At 40.3% G+C, this 14,673-nt stretch overlaps 1 protein-coding gene across 3 annotated transcripts in view; it reads left to right on the top strand.

Moving 5' to 3' along the window:
* Positions 1 to 8,064: 8,064 nt before the first annotated feature.
* msi (musashi) overlaps positions 8,065 to 14,673 on the top strand; it is a 612,165-nt gene continuing 605,556 nt past the window's right edge. For 2 of the 3 annotated variants that reach the window (XM_067156298.2, XM_067156299.2), the window contains exon 1: positions 8,065 to 8,583. The gene's annotated coding sequence lies outside the window, so the exon portion shown is untranslated. The remainder of the gene's footprint in view (positions 8,584 to 14,673) is intronic. The other variant, XM_067156300.2, reaches the window with a different exon arrangement.

The following is a 14,673-nucleotide window of genomic DNA, read 5'->3' as shown; positions in this document are numbered from 1 at the left end:
CCATTGTTCAGAAGAAATGCATTTGGTGGTGGTGATTACTGGCTTAAGAAGTAGGTCTGCATCTGTGCAACCATCCTCTGAAGAGGAAATACAACCGGAAAACCTTCCACTCATAACAATAATCGAAAGTCTGCCTCCGTAGCGTAACGGATAGCACTATTGGCCCCCGTCCTCGGGAGCCTCTGTTCGATTCCCGGTATTGACAGGAATTTAAGATTAACAAGAGGGCTGGTATGTGGTCAGAATGAATGCAGTTCGTCTCCTTTAGGGGTGTGCCTGAAAAGAGTTGCGCTACCCCGGGACGAGGACATGAGTTTACTTTTTACTAATCTGAAGATAAAAATGGGTTCCGTGGTTCAAATCCCGGTCACTTCATGTGAGATTTGTGCTCGACAAAGCGGTGGCGGGGCAGGATTTTCTCCGAGTACTCCGGTTTTCTCGGCCATCTTTCATTCCAGCAACACTGTCCACTATAATTTCATTTCATTTCATCTGTCAGTTATTAATCATTGCCCCAGAGAAGTGCGACAGGCTTCGGCAGCCGACACATTTCCTATCCTCGCCATTAGATAGGGGCTTCATTCATTCCATTCCTGACCCAGTCGAATGACTGGAAAAAGGCTGTGAATTTTCATTTTCCCTAGTAAATGCATACATAAATTCTTCTTATGACGTCGTCTCCAAACGGAGGTAGACGATCCACACGGCCAGCTCCGATCTTGACGTTGCAGACATGCCATGTGAATTTAATTGGAATATCTCTCAGGATCTTTAATGCAGTGGTTTCCTGTTGCCTTCTGCATCCTGTTGCCGTTGACCAAACTGGTTCCTCCGCCATTGTGAACAATTTCTTGTCCCCAGGACAATAGAGTGCCCTTACCCATACCCGCTCATCCACTCTCAAAGAGACCGTTGGCGCTTGGTGTAGGGGATCTCCTTATACCGGGAGATAATCGGTCCCTTCATTCGTTAGCCGCCTGCATATAAAATATCATTTTTATATGCACTCGTTGCCCCCTCTCTACCACGGGGAGGTGAATGTCAGGATTTTACCGTCATTGAAACAAGGACCAAATGGCATTTCCTTGTTTCTCTGGTTCTTTAGAGAGTATAAATAAATTATTACGGTTATCACAACCGATAAGCGTCGTCAATAGGTAAAAATATTTATTATTATCCTTATTTTATAAGATACAGTCGTCTTCTTCTTCTTCTGCTGCTGCTGCTGCTGCTGCTTCCACCGCTTTTCCCACTTCTGTGGGGTCGCGGGTGCAAACTGTGTCACCATATGTGAATTTGGCCCTGTTTTACGGCCGGATCCCCTTGCTGACGCCAACCCTATGTGGAGGGATATATTGGGACAAACACAAACAACTAGTATGGCATTACTCTTCATTGCATATCCCGATACAGATATATATTTCATATGTCAAGATATTTGTCCCTTATTCTGATCCCGGCCACTTCATGTGAGATTTGTGTTGGAAAAAGGGTACTCCGGGTTTCCCTGTCATCTTTCATTCCAGTCATTAATCAATGAATTAGAATTAGAGGATCATCCCGCAAATGAAATGGCGTATGGCTTTTAGTGCCGGGAGTGTCCGAGGACATGTTCGGCTCGCCAGGTGCAGGTCTTTTGATTTGACACCCGTAGGCGACCTGCGCGTCGTGATGAGGATGAAATGATGATTGAAGACGACACATACACCCAGCCCCCGTGCCAGCGAAATTAACCAATTATGGTTAAAATTCCCGACCCTGCCGGGGATCGAACCCGGGACCCCTGTGACCAAAGGCCAGCACGCTAACCATTTAGCCATGGAATCATCCCGCAATTATGACAGTATAAACTCTTAAACTCGTACATACTAAAATAAATCCCAAATTAAAAGTAAATAAAGTCGTCATAAAAGGGTAAATCATTCAAGTTATCAAGGCTAATCTAAAAATTGGTGAAAAATAATATATCAAATAGTTTCAGAGGAGTGCGACAGGCTTCGGCAGCAGGCACAATTCCTATCCTCGCTGCTAGATGGGGGCTTCATTAAATCCATTCCTGACCCGGTCGAATGATTGGAAACAGGTTGTCTTTTTATTATGAGACAGGTAAACTTACATGTAATTTTATATTTCGACTTTTTGCAGTTTGTTATGGGCTTGCCCATTGAACAGATGAAGAACGAAGAAATCCTAACATGAACACAACATTTATTTCTTCTTCTCTTTCTTCATCTGTTTACCCTCCAAGGTCGGTTTTTTCCTCGGACTCAGCGAGGGATCCCACCTCTACCGCCTCAGAGCAGTGTCCTAGATCTTCAGACTCTGGGTCGGGGATACAACTGGGGAGAATGACCAGTACCTCGCCCAGGCGGCCTCACCTGCTATGATGAACAGGGGCCTTGTGTAGGGATGGGAAGATTGGAAGGGACAGGCAAGGAAGAAGGAAGAAAGGAAGGAAGGAAGGAAGGAAGGAAGGAAGGAAGGAAGTGGCCATGGCCTTAAGTTAGGTACCATCCCGGCATTCGTCTGGAGGAGAAGTGGGAAACCACGGGAAACCACTTCCAGGATGGCTGAGGTGGGCATCGAACCCACCTCTACTCAATTGACCTCCCGAGTGAGTAGACGCCGTTCCAGCCCTCATACCACTTTTCAAATTTCGTGGCAGAGCCGGTAATCGAACCCGGGCCTCCAAGGGTGGCAGCTAATTGCACTAACCACTACACCACAGAAGCGGAAATGTATTATTATTATTATTATTATTATTATTATTATTATTATTATTATTATTATTATTTCAGAAACATCTATTTCGGGGTTATCCAAATAAAACATATTGGGCCTAACCTATGTAATAAAGAGTGAGCACAATAGTAATGTACTCTTCACTCATACTTTTTCATTTTTTTCTATGTTTTTATTTCACAGTTTTAAAGTTTTCATTTTTGTAAATTGATCAAAATCATTATTATATGCAGTAGGGCTGTCGATAACGCTGACCAAACTAATAAAACTGAAATTATGGGAATAAATGTTAGGCCTAATAGTATTTTAGCGGGCCGATGACCTTTTATGTTAGGACCCTTAAAACAACAAGCAAGCAGTATTTTAGCACAAATCAGAGCATTGAACATTATAAGAAAGAGAATAAAGTACAGGTAACCCAAAAGTGCGTTATAATTTGATGAGGCAATTCTTCACGAAATTATTGGAGATAGAGAGGTAATAAGTGACACACGTGATTGGCATGACATGGGGTTTTATTGACCCCAAAATAAAGTAAATAATGCTTCACTAGCAGTGCCTTTTCTGGTAACATCAACATGCCGCGATCGCAGGTACATCTGACGCTTTTTTTTTCCTACATTGCCTCCGACATGCTATTAATTTCTAAGGAGAAAATTGATAGCAGGGCGGAGTGGGAAAGGTACTACAGGAGTACCTGCCTGTTTGCATGTCAGACGCGTTACCAGGCAAGGTTTGTGTTGGTAAGGTGTTGTTGAGGCGTGGTATTAAGGGTCAGGGAAAATCACATAGGCGGGAATAGAAAGAGCCTACATGTAAAACCTGACATATTTTGATACCACATGCAAGGATGTGGGCTGGAGTGGTTCAGAGGTTGTGTTAGTTAGAAATATGTGCCATGCAATCATAACAATTTTCCTTGCATTTGTCAGTTATTATGGAGATCAGTCCTTCTTGTCACTGCCGGGTGCGGCTCGGGTCCACTAGCTTCTGGGATTTGGACCACAGGATAGTCCCTTGGTCCAGCAGCCGGCGGTCCCTGGTGGCAAGTCTCCTTTAAGGAGAAGGGAAGTAGAGCCAAGCCTTACTTAAGGTAAGGGGCTTCTTCTTTTCGCCTGGTGACGTCCCGTTGCTGCGGTGTTGATGGCACACATTTGATTTAGGGAATAATATAACATCAAAAATCAGATAGTATGCAGGTGACATAATTGTTTACAGGGAAATAAATAACATTGACGATTGTCCAGAATTACAAATTGAGAGTATTCAGCAATGGGTTGAAGAATATAATATGAAGGTTAATGGAGGCAAATCAACTGTTACAACATTTACAACCAGGAGTTTTAAAACTGAATTTGAATATACTTTGGATGAGGTAGTTATCCCAAAAGATGGCAAGTGCAAATACTTTGGTGTGAGATTTGAAAGTAATTTGCACTGGAAGGGCCATGTGGATGACATTGTTGGGAAAGCATACAGATCGTTACATGTCATAATGAGGCTACTTAAAGGATGCAACAAAGAATTAAAAGAGAAAAGTTACTTAAGTATGGTTTGTCCATTATTGGAATATGCAAGCAGTGTTTGGGATCCTCACCAAGATTACCTAATAAAAGAAATAGATAGTGTGCAGAGGAAAGCAGCAAGATTTGTAATAGGGGATTTCAGGAGAAAGAGTAGTGTATCAGAAGTGTTAAAGGAATTTGGGTGGGAAACTTTAAGTGAGAGAAGGGAGAAAACTAGACTCATAGGATTATATAGAGCCTATACAGGAGAAGAAGCATGGGGAGATGTCCGTTAGAGGCTCCAATTAGAAAATAATTATATCGGCAGGACTGACCACAAGTATAAAATTAGAACGAATGTTAGCAGAAGCGATTGGGGTAAATTTTCATTCATTGGGAAGGGCGTGAAGGAGTGGAACAGTTTACCGGGGGTAGTGTTTGATCCTTTTCCAAAATCTGTACAGATATTCAAGAAGAGAATAAACAGCAACAGAGAAAATAAATGAAATGTTAGAGGGCATTCGACCAGTGCAGGTTATTGTAAATAAAAAATGTGTGTGAATAAATTAATTCCATCCCCTGGTCTAAAGAGTTTGGACAGCCAAAGTAGGGGACTACCTCTAGGGGTGAAGTACAGTGGAGACTTCGAGGGCCCTGGGACCGCTACGGTAGCTGTGAAGGTCCTTCAGGAACTCTGAAAAGTGGTGGCAAAAGGGGCTCTGGTTAAGACGCAGCAGGTCGTTATGCTACTTAGGTTCCAAAATGGGTAAAAAATAAATAAGTAAAAATAAATGCAATGTAAATTTTAATCTTATACCAGTTGTATAGTATTATTTGAAGTAATTCCACATACTGTATATGAGTTGACTATATTTGTAAGTAGAGGAGGTATTATAAGTAGAATTTTGTAAACAATATCAATTTATTAAGGATGAGCTGTGTGTTTAATAGAAAAAGAATGTTAGCGTAAATTGTATAATATTGTATTCTAGGAAAATTTTCTTCTCTTGTTAATCTAAAATTTAATCCTTGACGATAATGCATTTTAGTGTACCATTTGTCGCCGAGGTAGACACCTCATTTGCAAATAAAGAGATTTTGATTTTTTTATTTTTGTCACTGCAATCTGTAATTTTTGAGATGGTTCAGTCAGCTTCCGCTTCGAACGCTAGCGTTGCCACCGCCTGGGGGCCATCTGGTGGCGAATGAACATACCATTTTCCACTTCTATTATAACGTTCCAAATTTAAAGTGTCATTGTTGAAGAAGTCTTTCTCGTGAACAGTTGAGATTTCTTCTGAGGACGCAGAGCACATTCCCCTGCGAAACGTTAAGAATTTCACCTTATTTTCTTGACACGGCAAAAGCCCAAAAGTCTATACAGTATCATGTTTTTATTCTAAGCTAGTTCTACATATGTACATTTACACATCTCAATATCAATAGAGTGCGGACTGCTCTTCCGCTCTCGTATCCTGGATGTGCTAGATAACTGAAAGACAGTAACTATATATAGGCTATAATTTAAAAATAATGGAATAGTAATGAAATAGTAGAATAATAGTATGGTTAGTATGTAGCGTCTAGTGGCGGGCTTCCTGTCCACTACCTTGTCACTGGCAGGGGGCGGAGGTGGATTGAGTCGTCTCTTATTATACGTCTGTGTTGTCTTCGTTATTTGAATTTCTTCTCTCGATCCTTCCTCGCTTGCATCCCTGTGGTGGTTAGAGCTGTAACATACATAAATAGACATGTATACATATATATACAAGCGTTTGCAGTGTGGGATGTGTGCGAAATATTGTGTGGTGCGAAGTAGTGAGTGGATGCCTGCTTAGGAGGAGGGAGGGGGGGGGGGGGAATTGGAACCTCCGGTCTCTTAACCCTGTGGCTGAACATAATTTGTTTCGGAGTGGTGTATTTTGTGTACAGATCGACGTCGTAGCGTCCTATTCCACTGACTAATGGCTTGATCTTATTACCCCATCTGACGCTCTCTCTCACATCAGTTCCTTTCATACCGTACACGGGTCTCATGTAGCATCACTGACGTGTTCCTGTCCAGCGCCATTTGTTGGCCTGTTTGTGCACTTCTTGGTGTCAATAAAGCCTCATATCATATCAAGCATGTGTGGCTATTTGTACCTTGGTGTTGCTGTCCAGCGCAATCCATTGGTCATTTTGTGTCTTTATTTTGATGTCAATAAAACTCCATGTCACGCCAATCAGGTGAGTCAGTTATCACCTCTCTATCACAAATACTCCGTGAAGTACTGCCTCGTCAAATGTTACTCTGAATGTGAAAATATTTTACAAATACAGTATATCATAATGTATAAAATGAACTTTTACTGAAACCGGATTGTCTAAATGCAAAATACGCAATAAGGTATTTTAGTTCACGACAGTAAATCATCGAATCACAAATATTTCAAAAGACAGTTTGAGCTGGATGTTTTTTTTTTTTTGCTTTACGTCGCACCGACACAGATAGGTCTTACGGTTCTCCTTTTTTGTTTGAAATGCCATTTATCTTAAGGGCAGAGGGAGGTTGAAAATAAGGGGGCTAAGGTCATAAAACAATGATGTTGGGAACTTAATATTTTACTGAGAATTATAAAGTTTGTGATGCAAATATACATCGTTAGGCATTTAAGCTTACTTGGATTCGATGTACATTTATATCCATAGGATTCAAAGCTTTAGGTAATCAGCACTCTAAGTAAATTATGTATGGTGTTGTCATGTATATAGTGTCAATTATAACTATGATTTTTTCAACATTCTCATACCGTATGTTGTAAACATTTTAGAAAATAACATGTAAAAGATTTCTCAATCTCGTATTTATTTTATTTATTTGTACTTCGTACAATGATAGACTGCTTAAATATGACAAAATATACCATAAAACTTAAATATTTAATGTGTGTTTATAAATGAAGAGTTTTCCTGAGTTAATCGTTCTCGTATGCAGTATTACAGAGGTGATTTCAAACAATTTGGACGAAGCCTTTAATGGCCAGGACGGCTAAATCACAGCATAGATTCTTGAGAATACCCACTCTTCTGAAGAATTCAACTAAGAATTTTGATATGGTTCCTCCTGCTCCGATGGAAAGTCCTACAACCCTTATACAGGAGGATGGTTGTCTAGTTGTACTTCCTCTTAAAACAATAATCACCACCATCACCCTTATACAGGAGGATGTTGTATGTTTCTTTGACGTAGCTGATGGTTGGTTCATAGATGGCTCGCTTCTCCGTTTCTACCACTGCTGGCTGACTGGAGTCCACCTCACCATTTTTGGTTTCTTATAAAACAATACATTTATTATAAAACACTTTTCAAATATATTCATTGAAATATATACAGTCTGCATAAAAATATATATATATCACCGTGGAATACACGTGTAAACGTAAAATTATAGTCTACGGTACGTCTTTGGTTGCAACATTCATAACCTAAAATTTAGAAAAAATAGTCGCATTCAATGGCACCTTTTCAACTTACTTTCGTCTCACATACCATGTCTACATGCAGAACAGCAACTTTCCATCGAATACCAAATCAAACTTCCAAGTGTAGATGGGACATCTGGTTTACACAACTTATAAAAACATACCATTGGTTATTTTTGTGACACGTCCAGAATTTCGGCTCTTTTTTCCTGGGTTTACACCGTCGTTGTCATGGTGATGGGGGCTACAGTGCACATTCGGCACGGCACGGCAGGAGTATGTTCGGCTCGGGTCGGTTGGACGAGCTTCGTTCGCGCTCCCTCGGTTTTTAGTTGCGACCAAGCCGAGTAGGAGGGGGACGACGCGAAGCGGCATTCTACAGTCCGCTTGCTACCATAGCAGACAGATTCAGACTGCGTTCTCACGTGGTTGTATTTATTATACACCGGTCGCAGTGAATATAGTGTCTTGTGAATTTATTTTTCTTGTGCTGGCATTGGACTTGAAGAAATACTCATGGACATCATGTGTTCTAACTTCTGAGATGGGAACCTTTTTTAAATAATCGTATTTATTCAGGAGTGATATTTGGAAGAGAAACATAAAGGGAAAGATTTTTATGGAGTGGGGTGCGTGTTTTTTGTCACAGACAAAACGTATTCTAGAGTGACTTACTTGGTGTTTTTCATTGTGTGGAGAAAAATATTCTCGTAACTGCTTCTTCCCCAGATTGAAAAGAAGCGTGGTCATCGAACATCGTTCTTTTCTGCTCAAACTGAGAGAAGTTGAAATTCTATGCTTAGGAGGGAGAATTGCTGTCATTCCGGAAGGCCATCCTTTATGGAAAGAGAATAAGGGATTCTAGCTTTCGGTAAGTCGCATTATAATTTATTATTAACGTATTGAGCAACATGACGAAATAATATTTTCTTTGTTTAACAGGCTTGCGTTAGATTCAGGGGGCAATCTGAAGAATTTAATGTCTTGATTACTTATAATTAGTTTCTGTGCTCTTTCAAGTGTGATTAAAATGAAGTGGAATATTAATGTATAACGAATGTGAATTTTGTTAGGCGAATGTCCTGACGGGTTCGCTGCTTGGTGAACAGTCGTAGAACGCGTGGGTTGAAACGCCGGAGTGTGGGATCAATAGATGAGAATTTGCTTCTGCGAGAATGTTTCCACAGTCCGCTTGTTTAATTAAATTCATATTGATCGTTATCCTTTTGTCAGTCGCATGGCAGTGCATGTTTCGGAATTTGTTCTAATTGACTGTCATTGATGACCAATGCAGTGCGACTTAATCCGTTTGAACCCCACGCTTGCTATGAATTGTTTGTAAAAAGAATCTGACATGGTGACCGTGTTTTAAGTCTCAGTTGAGTAACAGTATCACAGTTTTTTTTTTATTTTTACTTCTATAACGATCGATATGTTTGTGTTCAGGTACGTAAAAGCTCTGGTAGTTCGTCAGTACGTACCAGAAGACTAGGGAAACGGATGCATTTTTATCCACTTTTCATTTTTTGCGGAATGTTTTAATACTTGCATTCGCAGATATTCGAACTTGCTGACTACTGTTTTCTTAAATTTTTAATCTCAGTGTATCACCGCTTCTGAAGCTCTACTGTTACCGATGTTTTAGATGCAGTTACAGCGGTTTTGAAATCGATTTACATAGAGCTGAATTGATCATATCCATTTAGGTAACGATTAGCCGTTAAATACTCTAGCCCGATACAATTCCTCGGTCCAAGTTGGTTATAACGTCCTATTTGTCGATATTTTGTTTTTGTTTGTAAACTTACGTGTGTGTGTGTGTCTCTTTTTCTCTCTCACTCTCTCCATAGAGTAAGTTTGGAAGGTGTTACATTTTTCTCTCAACAAACGTCTTAATACCTGGTTGATTTAGGCAGCTTTTAAGAAATCGTTTCGAACTTGCAGCCTCCTCTCTGGCTCTCTGTATCTTTGTTTAAAGAACACCTTTTGTTCCCAAATACCTCCTACGTCTCGGGAGGTGCATGGTTTAGTCGCGTCGGTCGAGCGCACTGTTGCCGGATTGTCTTCATCTTTTACTAGTCCTTTTATTTCATGTTTTGGTATTGGGCATATCAAACTGTTAATGAAAGAAAACAGTACTGATTATACCCGCAAAGTGGCATAGATGTTAAAACGTGGGAAATATTGCTGTAAAATTCTTGACGACCGATCAAATTTACCGCTAAAAGTAATTGACGGGCATTTACCTTGTTTTATTCCGGCATTACTTTCTTCTTCACTGTTCCATAGTATATAATTAAAATGCCTTTTCTTGGATAGAGTAACCAGTTTAGCGATTTTATGTGAACATACGAATGATTTATTCGATCGTTTCTTTATGGACTTATAAACCATCAGCTTTCTTTCTGTTCTTGAACAGAATTAATCTGTGTAATTAAGAGGTTTGATGTAATGTTTTTTTTTGTCTTATTCACAGAAGTTATTATGTATAGGTATTCTCACTGTTAGGAAAGCCTAGCGGTGCTATTGATGATGCGAGATAAGTGTTCAAAGCAGGTCTCTCTAGCCTATGTAATTTAACTTGTTCTCTATGAATTGGGAGTTTGATTGACCTCATGAGCACATGTTTCTTCTCTGGGGAATGACACGACATCCGATTAGCCAAATGAAGTACTGTATAAACCAATCGTTCCTCTTGCTACTCTGTGCTCTCGTATGATAAACAGCAACGTGAGATGTCATCACAAGTAGATTGATTCATCGTTGTTGGTAAATAGTCTACCATGCAGTAATTTCCATCGTAAGCTCCTTGTAGAGGCTAAAGCTGAAAACAGATGCGATTCCATTTAGTGTCACGAGAAATGTATAGCTAATGTTCAGTAATGTGTGAAATAGATTGGCTGTTTACTAAGTAGACTTTGTTGACGAAAAGTTGGTCCCATTTGGCTCTCTTTGATGTTTAGCAGATTGCTACAATAGATTTGTTTTTCATCGTACAGACAATTCATTTCATGATTTGCAGTATTGCAGCCCTTTCAGTCGATTAACTGAAGGACTGCACTTTGAATGGGGTTTCCTTGAGAGCGCGACTCGGCGCCCGGTCTTTCCGCCGTCAGAGAGGCGGCTAACCCCTCGAATTCACAGTCCTACCCGACGTCGCGTCGCGGAAGCCCAAGTATATGCCGGTCTCAATTTTTCTACGGATGATTCAGTGTTGGTCAGTAGTGTGAATCTCTACATAAATTGCACCCTGTTTTTCATTTTCGGTATTTAACTTTAATTGTAAATGGTTGTGTGTTCGACAAGCTTTGTTTAAGTATTCATATTTTCCTCTGTGACACGTGGATATTGAGTTAGCTTTGCCATTTTTATTTATTTTATTTAGATCATACTCATCGATTTGTTTAGAATCAAGATATATATCTTTCGATGAATGATTGAACGGATGGAGCTTATTGTATGCATTATGGGCGCTGTTGGTTACTTAGCAAATCGTTGTCATTCATGTTAATTCGAGTCACTGTTACCCTTATAATTTGTTAGTGTCCGTGTTAAGGTACACAGTATCTAGAAAATATAGGATAAAGAGGGAAGTTTGTTCTAAATTACAAGTTTTCTTCAGGTATTGGATTATCTTGCTACTTGAGTGACGAGTTTGTTGTTGACGGATGACTGCGGATTCAGTAGATGCAACCGGAGGAAAGGAAGACAGCTTACGTAGCTTGAGTTACAGACGAGAAAGACACGTTTTTATGTTTTTTTTTTGTCTTACCTGATTGAAGATTCGTCGTCACCTGCCAGACTTGAATTGCTGCTATGTGCCGGAAACATACTACCCTTCGCCGGTTCACTGAAGCGGCTTGACAACATCTGTCGTCCCGGCCCATGTGATCACCCGCTGGCGGTCTTCGCATGTGAAATTTTGTTCTCGATATCACTCCGCACGTTTTTCACTCTTCCCCGTCAAGTGTATCTGAGGGATGGCAGACATTTTCAAGGGTCTTGGAGCAGCTCGCCATTTTGTTATTGTTACGATACACTATTGTTGTGCATTTTAGCATAATACAGAAAGAGTATAGCCTAATGTAAAAAGACACATAGGACTTAAATGTGTAAATGTTGAAACCACCATTGCGGGAATACAGTTTTAGAATTCCTTGATTTTTAGAGAAATAATGAATCGGAGAATTCTGACACGAAAATGTTCAGGTCGCGAAAACGTTACATTTTGAGATATGGATAGTCTTTTTATTTTTCCCCGCTTATTTATGTTTCTTTCGAATCTGTTCGATCAGAATTGTTTTCTCCTTTGGTTTTGGAGCTGATAAGTCTACTCCGCATAAGTTGTCTTCGTTGTGAGCTTAAAACACCATTAGTGGTAAATAATAATACTAATAATAATATTGGTCTTGCATCGCACTACTACTACGGATTTATTGTTTCATAGTGGAATGGTTGAGACATCCAGCGCTCGGTAGAGGTATTGATAGAATCTTTCTGCTTCAGTAGGTCTAGGAATATTTCTATTATGAGTCATATTGTGTACGGAGTCCATTAGTGAGCTTTATTTTGTCTTGTAGAGCTTATTCACCGTGTGGTGTACTGTATGTCTGGGTTGTTCGGTTAGATGGCTCTTGGCTTTTGAATGGACTATGAAAACTCCAGAGGAATACAACAACCCTCTGAGTAAATATCAGCTAGGAACGGCCGTAGCTCTTCGTCGAGTTATTCATCTCTGCTTCTAATCCTCTTTTATAGTTACCGTATGTCAGAGGTACAAAGCGTTGTTTGATGCATGGCTGGACGCTTTACAGCTATTAAGACGTGTTTATTCATTGCCCAATTCGAACTTGTAACGCCTGTTTCGTGAGTGACTAATTTTTATATAGGAAGAGTTAGTTTGTACTCCATTTATAGAGAAGTGCACCAAGCTTCTCTTTCATATGAAGAGTGAGCCGCTTTTTAACTTTAACATTTGCACTTCATCACTGGTAAAACCTAATTTAATGGAAGGTTACAGTGTATGCGACCCACATGAGGATTACTTGATTCGAGAACCGAAAAAATCAAAAGGAAGCAGCCCGATTTGTTCTGGGACGAGCTGCCATTTGCCTGGTGTGAAAATGGGAAACCACGGAAAACCATCTTCAGGGCTGCCGACAGTGGGGTTCGAACCCACTATCTACCGGATGCGAGCTCACAGCTGCGCGCTGCTAACCGGACGGCCAACTCGCCTGGTAGGACAAATATTAGGTTATATAGGAAGAGAAATTAGGGATTGAAATAATTTACCAAGGGAAATATTGGATACAATTCCAACTTGTTTGAAATCTTTTAAGAAACGACTGGAAAAAAGTTGATAAGGAATTGCCACCTGGGCGACATCCCTAAATGCATGTCAGTGGCGACTGATGGATTAATTGATTGACTTTGCCTATAAGACTAGCTGCCGTACCCCATAGTTGATAGTTACTGTGTAATTGCAGCATGACAGCGGACGAGGCAAAAAACGCACACACACATATTGACTGTTGGTTATTGTTGATCCCACTTTGTTTATTTCCGGCTGACAGAGATTAAGGGAATGTCTTACGATTCCATTTATCTTATTCTTAGTGTAATGGTTCCTTTTCGTTTCGACGGATCTTATATTTCTGATCGATATGGGCTAATGACAACACAACAATCTTCACCACCGTCAGTTACCTGAACGATATTTCCACATCAGCAATGCTCGCCGTGAATGGATTTCGTTGTAAATATTTAATTCGTGATTATTTCCATTTTCGTACCGCCTTCTTGGCTCAGGCGGCTGCGCGCCAACCTCTCACCGCTGGGTTCCGTGGTTCAAATCCCGGTCACTCCATGTGAGATTTTTGCTGGACAAAGCCGAGGCGGGATAGCTTTTTCTCCGGGTACTCCGGATTTTCCTGTAATCTTTCAATCTAGCGACACACTAAAATATCACTTTATTTGTCAGTCATCAGTCATTGCCCCAGGGGAGTGCGACAGGCTCGCGCTAGGTGGGGGCTTCCTTCATTCCATTCCTGACCCGGTTGAAGGACTGGAAACAGGCTGAGAATTTTCTTTTCTATCTCAATTTTTGCAGCTATTGCGCCAAAAATATTTATCACATAAAAATACTGCAAAATGCATTTTATACAGCGTTGTTACATACGCTTTTTAGATACAACTAATATTTCTAGAGATATTTAGAGGTTTGTGGAGAAGATATTTAGAAGTTTGTGGAATATAGTAATCACGAATATGTCATTTATTCTTCTCTGTAAAAACAAAAAAGCTTATGATACATAAAATATAGGACATTATATTTTACACAACTTACTGAGTTCAGTTTTTTTATAGAAAGGAACCAAACCCAATGTCGCAACAGCCCCGAAGAGCCATGGGCTACCGACGACCGCTGCTCAGCCCGAAGGTTTGAAGATTACGAAATGTCATGTGGTCAGCACGACGAATCCTCTCAGCTGTTATTCTTGGCTTTCTAGACCGGGCCGCTATCTCACCGTCAAATAGCTCCTCAGTTGTAAATCATGTAGGCTGAGTGGACCTCGAACCTGCCCTCAGATACAGGTAAAATTCCTGACCTGGCCGGGAATCTAACCTGGAACCTCCGGGTGACAGGCAGGCACTGTACCTCGTACACTGCGGAGCCAGCTTAGTTTTTCGATAGAGCTAATACAGTATTAAGGGAGAAATTTGAAGTACCTTTTCTTTTTTCCTCAATATTGCTACGACACTGTATACTAATCGAATAACTCGGCTATCCCTGACGTTAAAAAAATATGTCCAATTTCGGGAAATTCTGTTGAACCCTTTTTTTTGTGTGTGTGATCTGACTGAAGCAGAAATTGGAACTCCCCTATATTACATTACCTGAGAAAAAATGACCAAGTATGAGACAAAGTTATAATTTTATTATGTATAGTAGATAAAGTAG

Source organism: Anabrus simplex, chromosome 12 (assembly GCF_040414725.1).
Source record: "Anabrus simplex isolate iqAnaSimp1 chromosome 12, ASM4041472v1, whole genome shotgun sequence".
Lineage (NCBI taxonomy): Eukaryota > Metazoa > Arthropoda > Insecta > Orthoptera > Tettigoniidae > Anabrus > Anabrus simplex.
Note: the sequence above shows the minus strand (reverse complement) of the source record. Positions and strands in the feature narration are given on the sequence as shown.